This window comes from Pongo abelii, chromosome 1 (assembly GCF_028885655.2).
Source record: "Pongo abelii isolate AG06213 chromosome 1, NHGRI_mPonAbe1-v2.0_pri, whole genome shotgun sequence".
NCBI lineage: Eukaryota > Metazoa > Chordata > Mammalia > Primates > Hominidae > Pongo > Pongo abelii.
Genome location: NC_071985.2, coordinates 100,908,805 through 100,926,815, shown reverse-complemented (window position 1 = coordinate 100,926,815; position 18,011 = coordinate 100,908,805). Strand labels below are relative to the sequence as shown.

The window sequence follows — 18,011 nt, the reverse complement described above, 5'->3', positions numbered from 1 at the left end:
TTTATACCTGGAAGTGGAGTTGCTAGGTCATGGAGTAGGTCTAAATTTAACTTTATTATAAACTGCCAAACAGTTGTCCAAAATGGTTGTGCTATTTTACCTCCTCACCAGCAATGAGAGTATAGTTACTCCACATTCTTGTCAGTACTTCTTGTCTTTCAAATTTCTTCTGTTCAAGCTGTTAAAATACCTTAAACCGAGTAGCTTACAAACAACAGAAATTTATTTCTAACAGTTCTGGAGGCTGGGAAATCCAAGTTCAAGGTGCCAGCAGACTCTGTGTCTGATGAGGGCTCACTGTCTGGTTCATAGGCTGTGCCTTCTCCATGTGTCCTCACACGGTGGAAGGGCAAACAAGCTCCCTCCAGCCTCTTTTATAAAGATACTAATCCTATGCATGAAGGCAGAGTCCTCATGATCTGATCAGCTTCCAAGGGCCTAAACCTCCTATTACCACCAACTTGGGGATTAGGAGTTCAACAAATAAATTTAGTGGGGGAAGGCAGACACACAAACATTCAGACCATAGCAGTGCATAAAGGTAGCTCATCACTGAAGTTTTAATTTGTGTTTCCCTAACGAGTAATGATTTTGAACATTTTTTCTTATGTCTTTTGGCCATTTAGAAATTTTGTGTGTGTGAAGAAAGCCTATTCATGTATTTTGCTCATTTTTAAATAGCTTGGCTTTTATTATTAATGTCTAAAACTTCTCTCTAAATATTCAATATCTGAGTTATTTTTCAAATAAGCATACTGCAAATATCTTCTCCCAGTCTTAAGAAGGCTTGCCTTCTTTCTTGTGGTAATTTTTTGATAAGCAGTTTTTAATTTTGATGAAATCCAGTTTTCTTATTTTTTTGTGACCTCTAAGACATCTTTCCTACCCTATGATTGTGAATATATTTTCCTACATTTTCTTCCAGAAATGTGTTTTTATTTTTATTTTTAAATCTATAATTCTTCTTAATTTCATCTCCTGATCTCAGCACAATGCTTAACCACTATAAAATCCACAACTTGCAGACCAACAGTTCAGTCTCCCAGGAATTTGTATAACCCTTGATGTAACATTTACAGTAGTTTCCTGCTGTGCTCTTTGACAACTATAGATCCTTGTGCTTCCACCCCCCACCCCTTGCCTTCTCCCTTCTCTCTCCTCTTTTCACCCCTACAGGGTGAGAAAACCAGGAAGACCTAAAACTGAGGAGAAGAAAGACCTGGTCTAATCTATGCTCAAGATATTAGAGCACAAGAAGAAGAAAGACTGGGTCTGATCTGTGCTCAAACCACACCTGTATTCTGGTTTGTAAGTCTAGTTCTGCCCCTGCGTGGCCTTGGATAAATAACTTAACCTTTATGTGCCTCAATTCTTTCTTCTGTAAAATGGGGCTAATAAGAGTAGTCTTAGGCCAGGCGTGAGTGGCTCATGCCTATAATCCCAGCACTTTGGGAGGCCGAGGCAGGCAGATCACTTGAAGTCAGGAGTTCAAGACGAGCCTGACCAACATGGTGAAACCCCATCTCTACTAAAAATACCAAAATTAGCTGGGCATGGTGGCAGGCACCTGTAATCTCAGCTACTCAGGAAGCTGAGGCAGGAGAATTGCTTGAACCCGGGAGGCGGAGGTTGCAGTGAGCTGAGATCACACCACTGCACTCCAACCTGGGCAACAGAGCAAAACTCCCATCTCAAAAAAGAAAAAAAAAGAAAAGAAAAAAGTAGTCTATTTCATTTTGCCATTGTTAGCTGTGTCTGGATATGGTTGACGATTAATTAATAATCAATCAGAATGATCTTCCTCATTGTCATTTTCCTCTGCATTATTTTTGAAAGCAACTATGCTGATGTTTTGCATCTTAAACTAGTTTTGCTTCTAAGAATTCCAGTAGATGGACTTATGGAGTATGCCCACTGTTATGTCCAGTTCTTTCTTTCTGCATAAAGTCTCTGAGTTTTATTCACATTGTTGAGTATATCAGATGTTCATTCCTTTTTATTGCTGAGTATTATTCCATTGAACGAATATACCACAGTTTATTTACCAGTGTCCTGATAATAGAAACTTAGATTGTTTGTAGTTTTGGGTATGTGAATAAAGCTGCTATGAACGTTCTTGTTATAATTTGTGTGTGTGTGTGTGTGTGTGTGTGTGTGTGTGTGTGTGTGTGTGTGTACATACGTTTTAAAGTCTCTTGGAAGAATATCTAGGTGAAGAATTGCTAGGAAAAAAAAAATGTTTATGTTTAAATGTATAGGAGACTGTCAAACCAAAGTGATTATAACATTTTACAGTCCCTCTAAAAATGTATGAGTTCTGGGTGTTCCACATCTTCACCAAGATTTGGTGTTTTCTGACTTTATAATTTTGCCATGCTAAAATGGCAGAGTAGTATCTCAATCTTGTTTAAGTCTATTTCTCTCACAACTAATGATATTAAGCACTCTTTTATGAACTGACTGGCCACTAATATATTTTCCTCTCTGAAATGTCTGTTTAAGCTTTTGCCCATTTTTAAAAATGGATGTTTCCATTTCTAATACTGAATTGTAGGAGCTAATTATATACTCTGGATACAGGTCCTTGGTCAAATATGTGTTGTGAATATTTTCTCCTAGTCCATGGCTTGCCTTTTCAGTTACTTAATGGTGTCTTTGGATGAAAAGACATATTTCATATTGACAAAGCCTAATTTATCATTTTTCTGTTTTATTTATTTCTCTGTGTAATATTTAGAAAATATTTGCTTTCTGCCAAGTCATGAAGACATTTTCATGTATTTTCTTCTAAAACTTTATAGTTTGTATGGTTTGTTCTGTGATCTAACTCAGATTAGCTTTTGTGTATGTTGTGAGGTAGGGATTGAGATATTTTCCTCACTAGTAGATATCTAGCTGGTCCAGCACTACTCATTGAAATGACACTTCTTCCCCATTGTATTGCTTTAGTGCCTTTTTTGAAAAAAAAAAATCAATTGGCCATATAACAAGGATCTGTTTTAGGTGTCTCACTTCAGTTTCATTTATCAATATGTGTATCAATATGTGTATCCTTTTGCCACATTCACACTGTTTTGCTTAATAGTAAGTCCTCCAGGTTTGACAGCTCAATAAACCTGAAATGTGTACATCCTATGGTGCCACCATGAAAATCAAGACCTGCTGTCACTTAATCTCTCATTTCACTAGAGGACACATGCTCTCATAAATAATGGTTGGCCCCTTAGCCAAAGATCCTCTATTGTACCCTCTGGAGAAAATCAATCTCCAGTTACCTTAAGAGCTGATCTAGAGGTAAAATGTCTGCAACATTCAGCAATGAATTTAGATTTTCTTTGAAAAAAAGTTCATTTTCAAGGTGTTTGTTTTTTGTTTTTTGCCAAAGAATTTTTTTTTTTCCTTGTTACTTAGTAGCATGAAGTACAATGTTTGGTTTGCAATTTCTGTTCTTTGTAGGAAGAAAAACTTTAGTGGAAACAACCAGTACTTAAAGACCATTTTATGAGGTTGTCATTTACATATTATCTCTTTTGCTGTTTTTGTTAAAATGATATAAGGTGGGCTTTATATGCTTTCTGTATATTCTTTGGAATGTGTATTTAAGTTAAAAACTTAAAATTCAAATATTCATCCTAGACTCAGGTTAAGTTCCACCAACAGTACACTTAAAATAGGATGAGCCCAACCTAAGCGTACAACCTACCTGCTTGAAGTGTGTAGTTGGTGTGTGTGATACATTCTCAACGGTATTTGTGTTCCCTGGTGTAGTGATTTTCGTGTTCCTCCCACCCTTGAAAGTCCGCGACTTAAAACCCATCTAGAACATTTCCTTTGCTAAGACTTCAAAGTATTCTTTCTTCAAGTTAAGGGCAGTTTTTAAATAGTTATCAGTTGCATTCTTGGAATTCACAGAAAGCTTGGGGAAAAACAATCCAACGGCATAAGTTCAAGTGCCCAACGGGGTTGACAAGGGACTGCATACTCACTGGTTGCCAGGCCGAGGTTGTCCGCCTTGCCTGCTTTGGCTGAGACTGGAGACGGAAACTCCATTCAACAGCGACTGGAGGACTGAAAAAGGGCGCAAGAGGGCTGCTGCCCTTCACCTACCGGTCCCTCCCTGTCTTGGCGCCTTCGGAGTTCGGACTGACCCGGGATGTTGCTGGAGCCGGCAGGAACTGCAAACTCACCGCGCGCGTCCCTGCACACCTGCACCTGCGCATCGAGAACTCCTGGCCAGTTGAATACCCGGTCCCCCTCCGAGCTTCGCTGCAGGTCACAGGAAAGGGATGCGGGGTTGCGTACCCGGCGGGAGAAGCCGCGCGGAGAGGACCGGGTCCTGCCACTGGCCTCCGAGAAGACAGGCCTAGAGTGGCTGATTTTGACCTGCAGGGCCAAAGTCTAACGGCGGCCTAAAACCCTAACGTCTGGGCGAGCCGCGGGTAGCGAGTTGAAGCGATCTCTATGCCTTGCTTGTCGTTTGCCAAAATTCAGACCAAGAAAGCGAATAGTTGTGTGGATCAAAGTCTGCAATTAACCAAAAAAGAAACATGATCCTGTGTTAGCTTGCTTAGGAAAAAAGGAAGAAGGAAGGAAAGAAGGAAGGAAGGGAGGAAAGTATGGAGGGAGGGAAGAAAGATGAAAAAATCAGCCAAAAAAGAAACATGATTTCCTAACTAATCGGATGTGGGTCATGAGAGAAAGACCTGCGTCGAGTTTTTGGCCTGAAGGTGTGGAGGGTGGAGTTGCCATTAACTAACGTGGGAAAAGGCAGGTGTAGCACGTTGTAGAGAAAATATCCGGAATTCCGTTCAGGGCCCTGGGGTCTTCCTTCAAAGAGTTTTCCATCCAGGCCGTCTCGGTTTTCGCATCCGTCTGAGTCGTTTATGTCGGGAATGCAGGAATCTGAGTCCTTTATGATGTTGAGGGTGCCACGGTCTCACCCCGGGCGCCTCCCCGCTCCAGCCTCCTCCCGGAAACCTGGCGCGCTCCGGCCCCGCCGACCCGCGACAGTCTCTCCACGCGCTGCCGCCTAGCAAACGCGCATCTTTAGGTCGGTGGTGAGGTGCGGCCGGGACGCTGCAACTGGCTCCGGGACTTGGAAACCTGGCAGGTGTTCCGGGAGCGCCACTGGCTGGAAGGAAAGGAGAGCGCTCTGCACGTCGCGTGTGGGCTCGCGACTTGGAGAAAGCAGGGAGAGGACAGCCTTTTGAGACTATTCCTTGGGCGGGCAGGTGGCACCAGGAAGGGTAGATGGAGCTTTCTAGAGGTCAATGTCAGCGTAATTTCTGCTGGAACAATTGAAGGAGGAAAAAAAAAGTATGTGCTTTGTGGTTCCCTGGTAGTCTAGTGGCTAACGTTTGGCGCTTTCACCGCCGGGACGGGTTGATTCCAGATCAGGGGACCGGGTCTCGGCCTCACTGTGAGGTATTGTTCTTTCCTGTGTTTGCCATCTACTACCGCTGTGGCTCAATTATTCCAAGACTGCTGGAGAAATGGAATTAATGTTGATCCTAAAATTTAAGCTATTTATCTAGGATAAATTCCAAATAGTGGAACTGCTAGGTGAAATTTATTCTGAATTTAAGATTCCGATGTATACAACCCAACAACGTATAAGCACCAATTACATGCCCCAAAGTGTGTGAGACTGCGTCTTTTCCCCAGCATTTAAAACCAACGCTAGAAATTATCAGTCTTTTAGAAATAATTTTAAGCTATATATATCATCAAAGGATTTCTTCACAGTCAATTTCCCCTTAGACTATAAGTCCGCAAGAGATAGCAAAGCTGGAAGAACTGCCTAGAATTTCAGCAAACTTGAATTAAATAGTCTCTCTGTTCTTTCCTGTTTTGGCATCTACCCTTTTCTTCCAGTTAAGATTGGACACAATAGAAAAATAATTAATAAATGTAATAAAAATGTAAGCCTGGACGTTTTGCTCACAGTGTTCTCACTGGGTCTAAATTTTTTGAATGTGGTTCCTTGGATAGTCTCATGGGTATGCTTGAGACTTTAGGCCCTTGGGACACCTGGTGCACAGAAGGGTCCCAAAACCCATCTTCGGAAGTGTTGGCAGAGTAAATAGGCACCAGTAATAAAGGCAACGGCGCCTGAAGACCTAAGGCTGGTTTAAACCAAAGCAGATTTTTCAAAACCAGAGAGGGCTTGTGTTCATAATTTAGTAATTTAATTTTTATTTTGATGAAATTTAAATTTGATTTAAATTTTCATAATTTAATTTTCATTTTGATGGCCACTTTATTTTGACAAAGACACTAGTGGAGGAAAGTCTCTTTATTGGATCATCAATTTCCCTGTAAATCTTTGTGTCAGAAAAATTTAATAATAATTTCATAATAAATTATAATAAAATAATGTTTCATATCTTACATTATTCACATTTGATTTAGTTGGCTTATGCTGTCAATATGTTGCCCACTGTATAACACTACCTGATGAATTACATTCAACTATGTAGTAATACATATTACTACATATACACACACGTATACATGCGTGTGTGTGTGTATATATATATATAACCATATGTAATTTCAAAAGGTAAATTAAATATAATGGGACAGTGTTGGTAACCTCTTAGATAGTGTAGGGCTAAGATAGCTGAATTTATGGCATGGTGTTTTATACTTCAGATATCTATGCTGTAATATTAAAATGGCATTTCCTTGGCCCACTAAACTGTCCATTTCCTGGCCCAACATGATACACGAAAGGAGTGAAAATGGGAAGAAAATAGCCTTTTGAAGGACTTGCCTAATAAACTTCTCCCTTAGCGTTACTTGGAGCGACATCAGAAAATTGGAATGAAGTAATTGTGTAAAAAAGACAAATTCTCTGCTCTCTTTCTCCCCCGATCCTTAATAAACAAAGGAGGAAACCTAGACTCAGGTTAGGTTTTCTCTTCTTATTCTTCACATGCCAGGACAAGTACTGAGCTTGTTTGTTACCATTTGGGGACTTAGTATATTATACAAAGGGGTGTGGCTATTACTGCCCCTTTTCTACCAGAGCATCAAAACTGGTAACTTGGCTGGTGTTAAGGGGAGCTTCTAACCTTGAATTCCCACTCCATGTGACTTCTTTCTGGTTCTCTCTTCTCAGAGAACTTGCAGCCATCAGATTCATTTGGAGAAGTTTGATAAAGGTTACTTTATGCTTAGACAGAAGAAAAAACCCTAAGGTCTTGAACTGAGCCTTATCCTCTGATACAGTTTACTGGAATTCCCTCCACTGTGGCACAAGCCCTGCCGTAAATTGTGATTATCTACACCTTGTCAGTTTTATCTATGTATATATCTTTTACAGTAATCCCCACTTCCACCAGAGAACCTAGGTTATTGGCAGAATGAGGTTTGGGAATTCTTTGGTCCTCTGGCCAGACACTATCAGTTAGTACTCTGATTCCACCATTTTTGAAATTATATACAACAAATTTTAAGTATTGTTTATTTTGGAGAGTTCAGGATAAAGGAAATGAAGACTATTATTCAGTATTATTTCTGTAATTTTCTGATTTTAACTATAACATAGGTTTCTTATCAAAACGTATGGAAACCAGAAAGCAGTGAAGCAACAATATTTTCTCCAAAACAAACAGGCCAAACTTTGGCAGGAGTGACAAATCTGGCATGTAATGCTGGCTTCTATATCAGAAATCAAGTCTTTTACTTTGTGAGAGGCACGAGTTTTTAGTTTTTTGTCTTCCTTTTGGCTGCCAGAGGAATTGAACATTGTGAATTCATTGGCATAGTCCCAAGAAACTTTACTTGGCAAGCAAGCTATTGATTTTGGCAGGGGTGGGATGGTGTTTATCAGTCACTCCTACTAGCAGAGATGTGATAACACTGCAGTCAGAGCAGTTGAGTTTTAAAATTTTGACTTGCCAACCAACAGAACATTATTTATATGGTAAAACTTAGACATCAGAGGCTACAGGCACTCAGGCTAAATTCTGACCCATTCATTGGTGACAAATGTTAAGGGATTTTTGCCCCATTAGCCCTTTTTCTACTCATGATGGTACTCTGAACAGAAGAATCTCCTCTAACAATTTAAGACCATTCATTGTATAAGCATGTAAATCATCAATCTCAATGACACATTTTCACAACTATACACTGAATTGGCTCAGAGGCTTCACTCATAACTTTAACTTTTTTTCCCCCTTTACTACAAGTTTTACCCAAACTCTGTCAGTTGAATTCACACTCTACAGGAACACATACCAAGAAGTTTAACACATGCACTTTAGTTACAACAACACCTGCCAGAACATCTTACCTCCTTGACTGAGAGTTCAAGGAGTGCAGGGAGATGTGACCAGCCATCAAGAAGCAGTAGACAGACTTCTTTCCTTAAAGTACCTGAGTCAGGTTGAGGGGAAGAGAAGAATTAGGAGCACAAAGAGAGCAGGCACACACAGGAAGCACAACTCTGCAACCGCTTTTGGTTTTAAGAGGCTGTCCATTTAGTTTTTTGGTTTTTTTTTTTTTCCTTTTTTTGAAACGGAGTTGCCCAGGCTGGAGTGCAGTGGCATGATCTCAGCTCACTACAACCTCCACCTCCTGGGTTCAAGCAATTCTCCTACGTCAGCCTCCTGAGTAGCTGAGATTACAGGCTTCTGCCACCATGCCTGGCTAATTTTTTTATTTTTAGTAGAGATGAGGTTTAACCATGTTGACCAAGCTGGTCTCGAACCCCTGACCTCAGGTTATCCACCTGCCTCAGCCTCCCAAAGTGCTAGAATTACAGGCATAAGCCACCATCCCCAGCCTGTCCATTCAGTTTCAATGAACTTTAAACAACAAAAAGTGCCATTTGGGTGGCTGGTTTCAGTACTCCCTGTCAATGCTCAGCCTCCAAATATTCACTAACACATAGAACAATAGGAGGACTGTTACTCTCCTCTCACACCTACTACTTGGGAGAGAACATCTGCTACCAGATCCTGGAGGCTCTTCTCAAGCCCTCTAACCTGGCCCCATGTGGTTCTTTCTGTTTTTTCTCCTAGAAGGCATTGTGACCTTACTGGTCCCATGTTGGGCGTCAAATCTGTGAATGGCTCACACTTGGACTTATGCACACAGCATAAGTAATAGGGGATATCTATGCATAAGAAAGATTAGTATGTTGTCAGCTCCCCACATCCATAATTCCACAGCATGACGCCAAACTGGAGTCACTAGATGACAACCCAAGTGGTGGGTTGCTCTGTCAAAAAGGGGCCAATTTTATATTGCAGCTAGGCAGTTACAGTCTGTAGCTGTACCATTGAGGGGATCGGGGCAAGATGGAAATTTCCATGGCTTACCAGAAACAGGTGAGAAACTGCCTGCTGGTAGCCTGCTGCAAGACAAGGAGGCCCCCACAAGAGATGAGTAAGAAATAGTCTTATGATAATGCCTCACAAGACTACTTCCCTTACCATGGTCTAGGAGGGCATTTGGTCAAAGTTTGAGTCATAGTATGGTTGAGCCTTGCCTATGTGAAGTTTAAGCAAAGCCATTCCCTTGTACCTTGTACCTTGAAGAGAGTTTCATTGGATATAATATCCTTAATTTGTACTTTCTTCTTTTTAATGGGTAAATTGCATTTTATTTTAGTTTAGTTTAGTTTTCGAGATGGAGTCTCACTCTGTCACCCAGTGATCTCGGCTCACTGCAAGCTCCGCCTGCCAGATTCACACCATTCTCCTGCCTCAGCCTCCGGAGTAGCTGGGACTACAGGCGCCCACCACCATGCCTGGCTAATTTTTTGTATTTTTAGTAGAGACAGGGTTTCACCATGTTAGCCAGGAGGGTCTTAATCTCCTGACCTCGTGATCCACCCAAGGAGTCTCTCTCCCTCCTTGTGTTCTAGTCTGTGAATGGCTCATACTTGAACTTAGTGTAGGCTCCTAGTGGGAGTAGCAGGGGTGGCGAAAATCCTCATCATATGGAAAAACATAACCCAAACCTCCAGAGGTTTCATAATTTTCCTCTTGCTTCTAAAAACATAGTCATGTCTTATGGGGTGTTATGTACTTTATATCTCAACATTTTCCACTTGCTGCTTCTTGGTTTGAGGGGAGAAATGCCAGCATGTGGCAAATGGAGAATAAGACTGGTGGAAGCCTCAGGGCAAGGCCTTCACTTCCCAGTGACACTGTTCCCAATTCCCTCCAGCATGAGCTGAGCCTCCTCAGGCTGTGGTTGTGCAGCAGACAGGGTGTGAGGAAACCCTGCTCAGCCCTGGTTACCCAGGATGGCACTGAGTTCTAAAAGGCAAAGGTTATGTGGTGAGGGGCCTGGCTGAAGACCTGGTGTGGTACTTTTGTGAGCAGTGGCACCATCTGAGGCTGAGTAGGAGACAGGTGCAGGGCCTAGCTGCCCAAAAGACCAACAGGTAAACTAGGGCAGAGAGAGAGATTCCAGTGTAACTGGGAAGGCTGCAGATCATAACAACTGTGGCTGCTGATTTGGCATCAAAGATGTGGCATTGTCAAAGCCATAATTGTTGAGAATGGCACCAACATGCTGCAGCTGGAGAGAGTGGGTGACCAACATTTTGAAGTGGCATAGTTGTCTGGGGTAAATACCCAAGGTTCGTTGCCTCACACCAAGGGAATTGAGGATGTGGACACTCAAGAAGTGGGTTTAGGAGTGGAGGTTTAATAGGCAAAATAAAGAGAAAGGAAAATAGCTCTCTCTCCTGAGAGAGAGAGGGTTGCCAGAGTGGAACTTCTGGTTTTGTGGTGAAGTGCACAGGGTTTTATAGGCTGGCTTGAGGAGGCAGTGTCTGATTCACATAGGGCCCAAAGATTGGTTGGACCAGGTGTGACATTAACATAGCGCTGGAAGAAGCTGGCCACCCCACCCTAATCTTCTTATTATGCAAATGGGTTTTCTACTTTACTCGTGCCATGTTGTCTGCTCCTTACTGTACACGTGGTTAGAAAGGAAAAGGGAAGATGGAGCCACCATGTTGAACATGCCTACCCCCCAGGTAGCCTTGTCCTATTGGCACAGCCGCCAGCATTCACCTGTGCAAGCTTCCAGCTTGCTTATCTATGTCTGCAGCTCGATTTTACAGGCTGCTCTTTGTTAGAAAAGAAATTATTTGGGGGCGGCTCTTCATTAAAAGGGAAACTTACCAAGAACTTCCTTACCCTAATACCTAAATAATTTCTTTTTAACTCCTATATCAATTTGTCTGAAGAACAGATGACACTTTGAATGGCCCAGCCCACAGCCCAGAATTTCAAGGGAAGACCTTGAATTCAGGGGAAACAATGTCTCCCGTAAAATCGCCTAGACACTTACATAGCATATTTTTCTGTCCACTGTCTTGCTAGTCTGTTGTAGTTCTCTCTGTCGGCCTTGTAGGTGTGGGCTATCTCTAGCACCAGAGGATCATTGAGGTTGGGGATGCAGGGCAGTGAGCAGATGGACAAGAGATCTTTTGACACAGTCAATGCTGGAGACCACTGAGACCATAGGATGTCGAAGCAGATGCTGCCATTGCTATTGATATTGGGGTGATAAATTTTGGTTGTGAAAGCATCCTTTGGGGGCTTGAACAGGCAATCCGTAGGAAAGTGGATGGTCAGGAAGAAAACACCTCCTTGGCAAGGACTGTCATTAATTATCACCCAGAGGCCCCGTGGAGCACTGGGCAGGAGGATCCATCTGCAAGTTGGTTAATTCCTTCTGGATCCACTTTAGTGCCATCCTACCCGACTGCTGGGGGCTGGGGTGGCCCAGCCACACTACACTTTGTATATATAAGTTTTTTGAAAATGCTGCTTCACTGTTACCTTGCCTTGTATGTTAGTGCCCATCTAATTCAGTTGCTTTTGTAACTTGTTCCACAGTGATGCCTGGAGACCTGAGTATGTTTTATCTTTAAAATCTAATAATTTTACTAGGATATTGTCTTGAAGTTGATCATCCTGGTTTAATTTTTGCTGCCACTTTATGGGCTCTTTCAATGTGCCTCATCACATAAGTAATCTGTCATTTTCATTTTTATAAATCAAGTCTCCTAGATTGTTCACCTGAAAGCCTGATTCTTCTTTAGAGAAAAAAAATGCTAAAAAAAAAAACAAAACAACAACAACAAAAATTATATATTGCATTACAATTTTTATTCAACAAATACAGAGATTCCCAAAATAGTTAAAACAAAGTAGAAAACAACTCTGGTGTTATAAGAGCAGTAGGTTCATATGCCCACTGTGCAGTAATAGACCAATACACTAAGACAGCAGTTTGCAACAAAGAATTTAATGATCACAGAGCAGCCAAGGGGAGAGATATGAGTAGACCCTCAAATCCATCTCCTCAAGAACTTCTGCGTTAGGGTTTTTAAGGGGATTGTGGAGGGTGAGGGGTTGGAAAATTAAGGTTGTTGATTGGGCAGGGGAAGGGGGATGATATCATTAGGATTTGGAAACTGCATTCTGAGTCAGTTCCTCAGTGGGGTCCTTCAGACCAGCTGACATCAGTAGTTTCACTGGTACACAAGATCTGAAAGAATATCTCTAACGGGAAACTTAACATTTCAAAATGTTCAGGTTGTTATCTATAGAACAGTTCAGGAGAACTATAATCTAGGGCCTGCCTGATTCTAGCACAAAGAGCACCAAACAACTGTGAGGAAGCAGATCCAAGAGCAGGCTGCTCTCAAGAGTAATGCAAAATTGCTACAAGCTTGTTTATTTTTGTTTCTCCCCTTCCCTTCTTCCCTGATTAATTTTATAAAGTTTATAGGCACAGTTTCAATGGCTTCAACACATTATTGCCAGGTAAGGACTTGAACCCAAGAGGCGGAAGTTGCAGTAAGTCGAGACCAAGCCACTGCTGCACTGCCCAGTCTCAAAAAAGAAAAAAAAAGAAAAAAAAATCAGGCCAACACCTGTTGACACACATTGCTAGAAATCCCTTTGGGAAAGCAAATGGGCTCACGGAACACATGGAGGTCATGGTGGGTGACAATGTTAACTAATTCTGTTCATGATGTCCAGGGTACAGGCCTGAGGGTCCACTCGCCACCTCTGTCCAAAGCCACGTCTCCGCTGCTCCCCTCATCTCCACACGTATTCCTCCCCACATGCCTCCCCTTTTCTTGGGCTGCTGACACCTGACACCACCAAGGTGATTGCTCCTCCCCACAGCTTCTCTCCTTCAGGGGACTTCACTTCTTGATCCTTGCTCCATAGTGAGGCATGACCCAGCGGTCAGCCCAAGATCTAGCATGCGAATCAGGGACGTGATGGTTCTTTGGGATTCCAGGGATCTACCTGGAGAATAGATGAAAGTAACAAAAGTTTTACATACCAATATTCAAAACTGTATCAAACTACCAGAAACACTTGCTACTTTCAAAGATAGACTATGCTAAGTAGCTCCAGGTGTGTGCCACCATGCCTGGCAAATTTTTGTATTTTTAGTAGAGACTGGGTTTCACCAGGCTGGCCAGGCTGGTCTGGAACTCCTGACCTCAGGTGATCCACCTGCCTTGACCTCCCAAAGTGCTGGGATTGCAGGAATAGCTCTTGACTCTAACTGCAAGGTCACTAGATCATTAGATCATTTCCTGAATATCTTATGCTTCAGGCATTGGCCATCACTTGGGTTACCATTGTCATAAGTCAAAAGCCTCCACAACCAAGGCCCTTAAACATGGGATAGCCTGTGTAGGGCAGAAGTATAAAGAATATAGAGAAGTGAAGCACAAAACTTGTTGCGTTGGCCAGGAATTGAACCAGGGTCTCCTATGCAGGAGGTGAGAATTCTACCACTGGACCACCAATCCGGCTCTTATGTGTGGTCCTGGAGAAACAATTGAAATACAATACTGAAAAAGACAGAAATTGTTCCAAAAGAAGATTTTTGCAGTATTGACTAAAAGCTAACAGTAGACATTCAAAACCAAGGTTTTTATAGAATACTTTTACTAGACAAAACTATAAATATTAAAATAGCTTATCTGTCTGATCAAACTTTAATTCTGAAAAAGGCTCTTTCCAACTGTGTAACAGACTCCTATAAAAACATCAGAAATTCATCCAGGTTCCTTGCTTCTGATCCTAAATCTTCAGTTTAGGACCTCAACCTCAAACTGTTGCTTTAGTGGCTCTGGGAAGGAAGCACTAACTGGCAGCATAGGTAAGTAAAGTTTTAATCTAGGGAAGAAATAAGAAGCAGAATCAGAATTAGAATTAGAAGAAAGAGGAAATATGCTATACCAGAATATCATAGGCAAAAAAAAGAAGATGAAGAAAGAGGAAATAAAAGGACAGAAGGTAATGCTAATGGAGTTAGTTATTTGTGGCTGTTTTTTGTAAAAGAGTAATGATCAGTCTTGTAATCATTATAATACTATTATTTGTCTGCTTTCTAAAATGTATAAAATATCTGAAGGAATATATGATATAAAAAGATTAATAATGCTTGCAGTCAGTGTTTCATTGTTTGGGAGAATCCAGTTTCCTCAGTTAATACACTTTCATGTAATAGCTGTGTAAGGAGTAACCTTGTTTAAAGACATATTAATGGCTGAAATATTAACATATTTGTCTTTTGATGAAGTTCAAATAGATTTCTTTCCTCAATTTTCTCTGGAAAGATTAAACTGAAGAGAAAAATCTAGAAAGTTTGCCCCACAATTTGGGTCTGGGAGTCATTATGACTTTTTCAAAGACAGGAGTTGTGTGTGACATGGAATCATACTTCTTCTCTAGTTGAGAAGCCAAGCTAGGTCCAGGCTGAGTCATAAACTTGAACCCAACAAGGAAATCACCCTTCACATTGACCTTGCAGAGCTTTGGCTCTATCTGTTCTCTGCCCAACACCCAAGACACATACTAGTTCTGGCCAACAAACCTTCACATATTGTCTGTGTCAACCAGAGCTACATTTATTCCCAAATCTCTTTCTAAAATACAAACCTGTACTTTCTACTCTCAAATCCAAAATTTACAAGAGGCCTCATATGCATCTCAGAGTCACAGATGCTAAAACTCAACACAGCAGTGAGTTCCCTGTCAGCATCATGTACTACCCTCTACCTCAACGATCAGGCCCAAGCCAGCATCTCCCAAAGAGTAGTATGCTGTCGTGGGTGTTTCAACAGATCACTAAAACCTGCTTCTACCCCTGCCTAGACACTTATCCTCACTGCTATGCATCCTGCTGCTCAAATCAGATTTTGATATCTTCTTTAAACACTCCCAATCTCCCAACACAACAATTTATTTCCAAAGAATTATAGTATTTAAATTCATTGGACTCTATACAGACTCATTCCCACTTTGTTACTACGCTGGTCCATCCATCACCTCCATTAACATAAGTAGAACAAAAACTGGCCTCTCTACAGCCAGTCTTGTCTATTCCAACCCATTTACCACACTGTATCCTGAGTGACCTTTCCACAGTGTAAATCTGGACATACCTGTAGCCTTAAATCATATCTACCAACATAGTAGCCAAGCAACAGCAATCTCTTTTCCTTTGGTCATTAGAGTCCTAGAGACCAAGGGGATGTTGGGAAAAGAATTACCATGGATCAGCTCTCAGAGGCAGTGGGTTCTGGACTCGTGCTGGCTTTGATACATGTACATTGGAAAAGCTCAAGTACCTAGCAATACTTGGAGATTAGGAAGAAAGGATGAAAATAAATCACTGCACTAAATAACATGACAATAATCACTTATATGAAAATTTTAAAGATAAGGAATATTTAAAGATGTATTAGTTTTATTATAGCTTTATAGTTGGAGAGTGAAGAAGAAAATACCAAAGCTTTTTGTCTTAGCAAAATGGTGCAGACAGATTAACATATATTGTCACCTATGATAACCAGTCAGCATAAAAAGTATTTAGAAAGGAATGGTTATATTCTCCAAGAGGTATAGTCTGATGTCATGTTTTTTGCTTTACAGTCTATTAATATAGCCACCTTTTTGTTAATGTTTTCAGTCAAGCTCCTTTTCTCGCCTTTCATTTCCAACCTTTCTCTCACTTTCTGGTTTAGATACAACTCCTAAATATATCATATAGTTAATTTAAAAATCCAGTCTAGCAGTATTTCAGGGGTTTGTTTTACTGGATAATTTGGTCAACTTACAATTTAATGTAATTGTTGATATATATTAATTTGAAATCTACCATCTTTATTTTTTCTTTTTGTTCTGCTTGTTCTGTTTCTATTTCTTTTCTTGTCTGTTTTGGATTGGTTATTTTTAACTATTATAACATTATTTTTTTTACTTTTTTATATGCATTGCTTCACTTTTTTCCTTATTGTATTTCCTTTAATTGTATTTCCTTTAATTGTATTTAAGTTGCTTCTATTCTTTTGTGGTTACTTTAAAAATTACAATCTTAATCCTTAATTTTTTTTTTTTTTTTTTTTTTTGAGACAGAGTCTCACTCTGTCTCCAGGCTGGAGTGCTGTGCCACGATCTTGGCTCACAGCAACCTCTGCCTCTCAGGTTCAAGTGGTTCTCCTGCCTCAGCCTCCTGAGTAGCTGGGACTACAGGTGCAGCTAATTTTTGTATTTTTTTAGTAGAGACGGGGCTTCACTGTGTTGGCCAGGATGGTCTCCATCTCTTGACCTCATGATCCGCCCACCTCGGCCTCCCAAAGTGCTGGGATTACAGGCGTGAGCCACCGTGCCCAGCTAATCCTTAATTTATTAAACATAGTAATAATTGATACCCTTATCCTCTTCCTGGACAATATATGGACGTTGGAATACTTTTATTCCATTTAGTCTCACTCTATATATATGCCGTTATCATTTATTAGGTCTAAGTATTAATATTTTTAAACCCCAGAAGACTAGACATATATTTTATGTAGTTAATGTTAATTTAGATTTATCAACATATGTGCTGCTATCTTGCTCTTTATTTCTGCTATGTCTCTGAATTTCCATATGTAATCACGGTCCTTCTGCCTGAGAAACATCATTTAGAATTTCCTTTTATGTTGGTCTGCTTGTGAAAAACTGTTTCAGCTATTTTTCTCTGAATGTCTTTATTTTGCTTTAATTATTGGAGGTCATTTTTACTAAGTATGTAATTCTGGAGGCAGTTATTGTCTTTCAGCATATTGAAGATATTTGCATTTGATTGTTGCTTTTCAGAAGGCAGCCAGTTGTCTCACTGCTGCTTATTTGAATGTAATCTTCCTATTTTTCCTCTGTTTTTTGTCTATTTTTTTTTATTGTCTTTACTATTTTTGTCTTTTTTTTTTATTATTGTCTGCAGTTTTACTATTCTGTCTTTAGGTATGGAGTTCCCTTTATTTATCTTCTTTGATTGGTAGGCCTTCTAGAATCTGTTGATTTTTGAGTTTCATTTTGTCTGGAAAACTCTCAAGCATTATCTCTTCAGTTATTGCCTCTATTTTCTCTCTCTTCTACTTTTGAGCCTCTAACTAAAAATAAAAGACTTTCTCACTCTATTTGTTATATTTTTGTGCTTGTGTATTAAGTATTATTTTTTCTCCTTGTAATATATTCTGAACTTTTTTCTTTTTCCCCATCTCCCACTTTACTAGTTCTCTTTTCAGCTGTGACTGCTCTCCTGTTAAACTCTTCCATTGAGCTCTTTATTTTGTTTTTTTTTTTCCAAATTTCTATTTGCCTCTCTCTAAATCTATTCTGTCATTTTTTTGTTGTTTCCAATTGGTGTGTAAATTGTTAACAAAACCCTTTTCTCCTTCTGCATGATAATTTGACCTTAATTAACTTTCTAGCTCTGTCCACCTAGAGCCTTCTAACGACAAGATGTCAACTATGTTACTAAGCAAACATTGCATATCATAAAAAAGACTCCTAACTGATGGACTACACTTGGACTGGGAAAACTAAGTATCTGGAAGAAGCCAGACTTTGAGCTTCTCTGAATGCAGTGAATCCTATAACTTGCATACACCTGGCATGGGCATTGGAAACTACTCTATTAACGTCTTACAAGAGATAATGGCTCCAGGATGG

The 18,011-nt window shown here is 40.5% G+C and overlaps 1 pseudogene; it reads right to left on the bottom strand.

Annotated features, from left to right (window-relative positions):
• Positions 1-11,318: 11,318 nt before the first annotated feature.
• LOC100431535 (ubiquitin-conjugating enzyme E2 D4-like) lies at positions 11,319-11,730 on the bottom strand (annotated as a pseudogene).
• Positions 11,731-18,011: the final 6,281 nt, after the last annotated feature.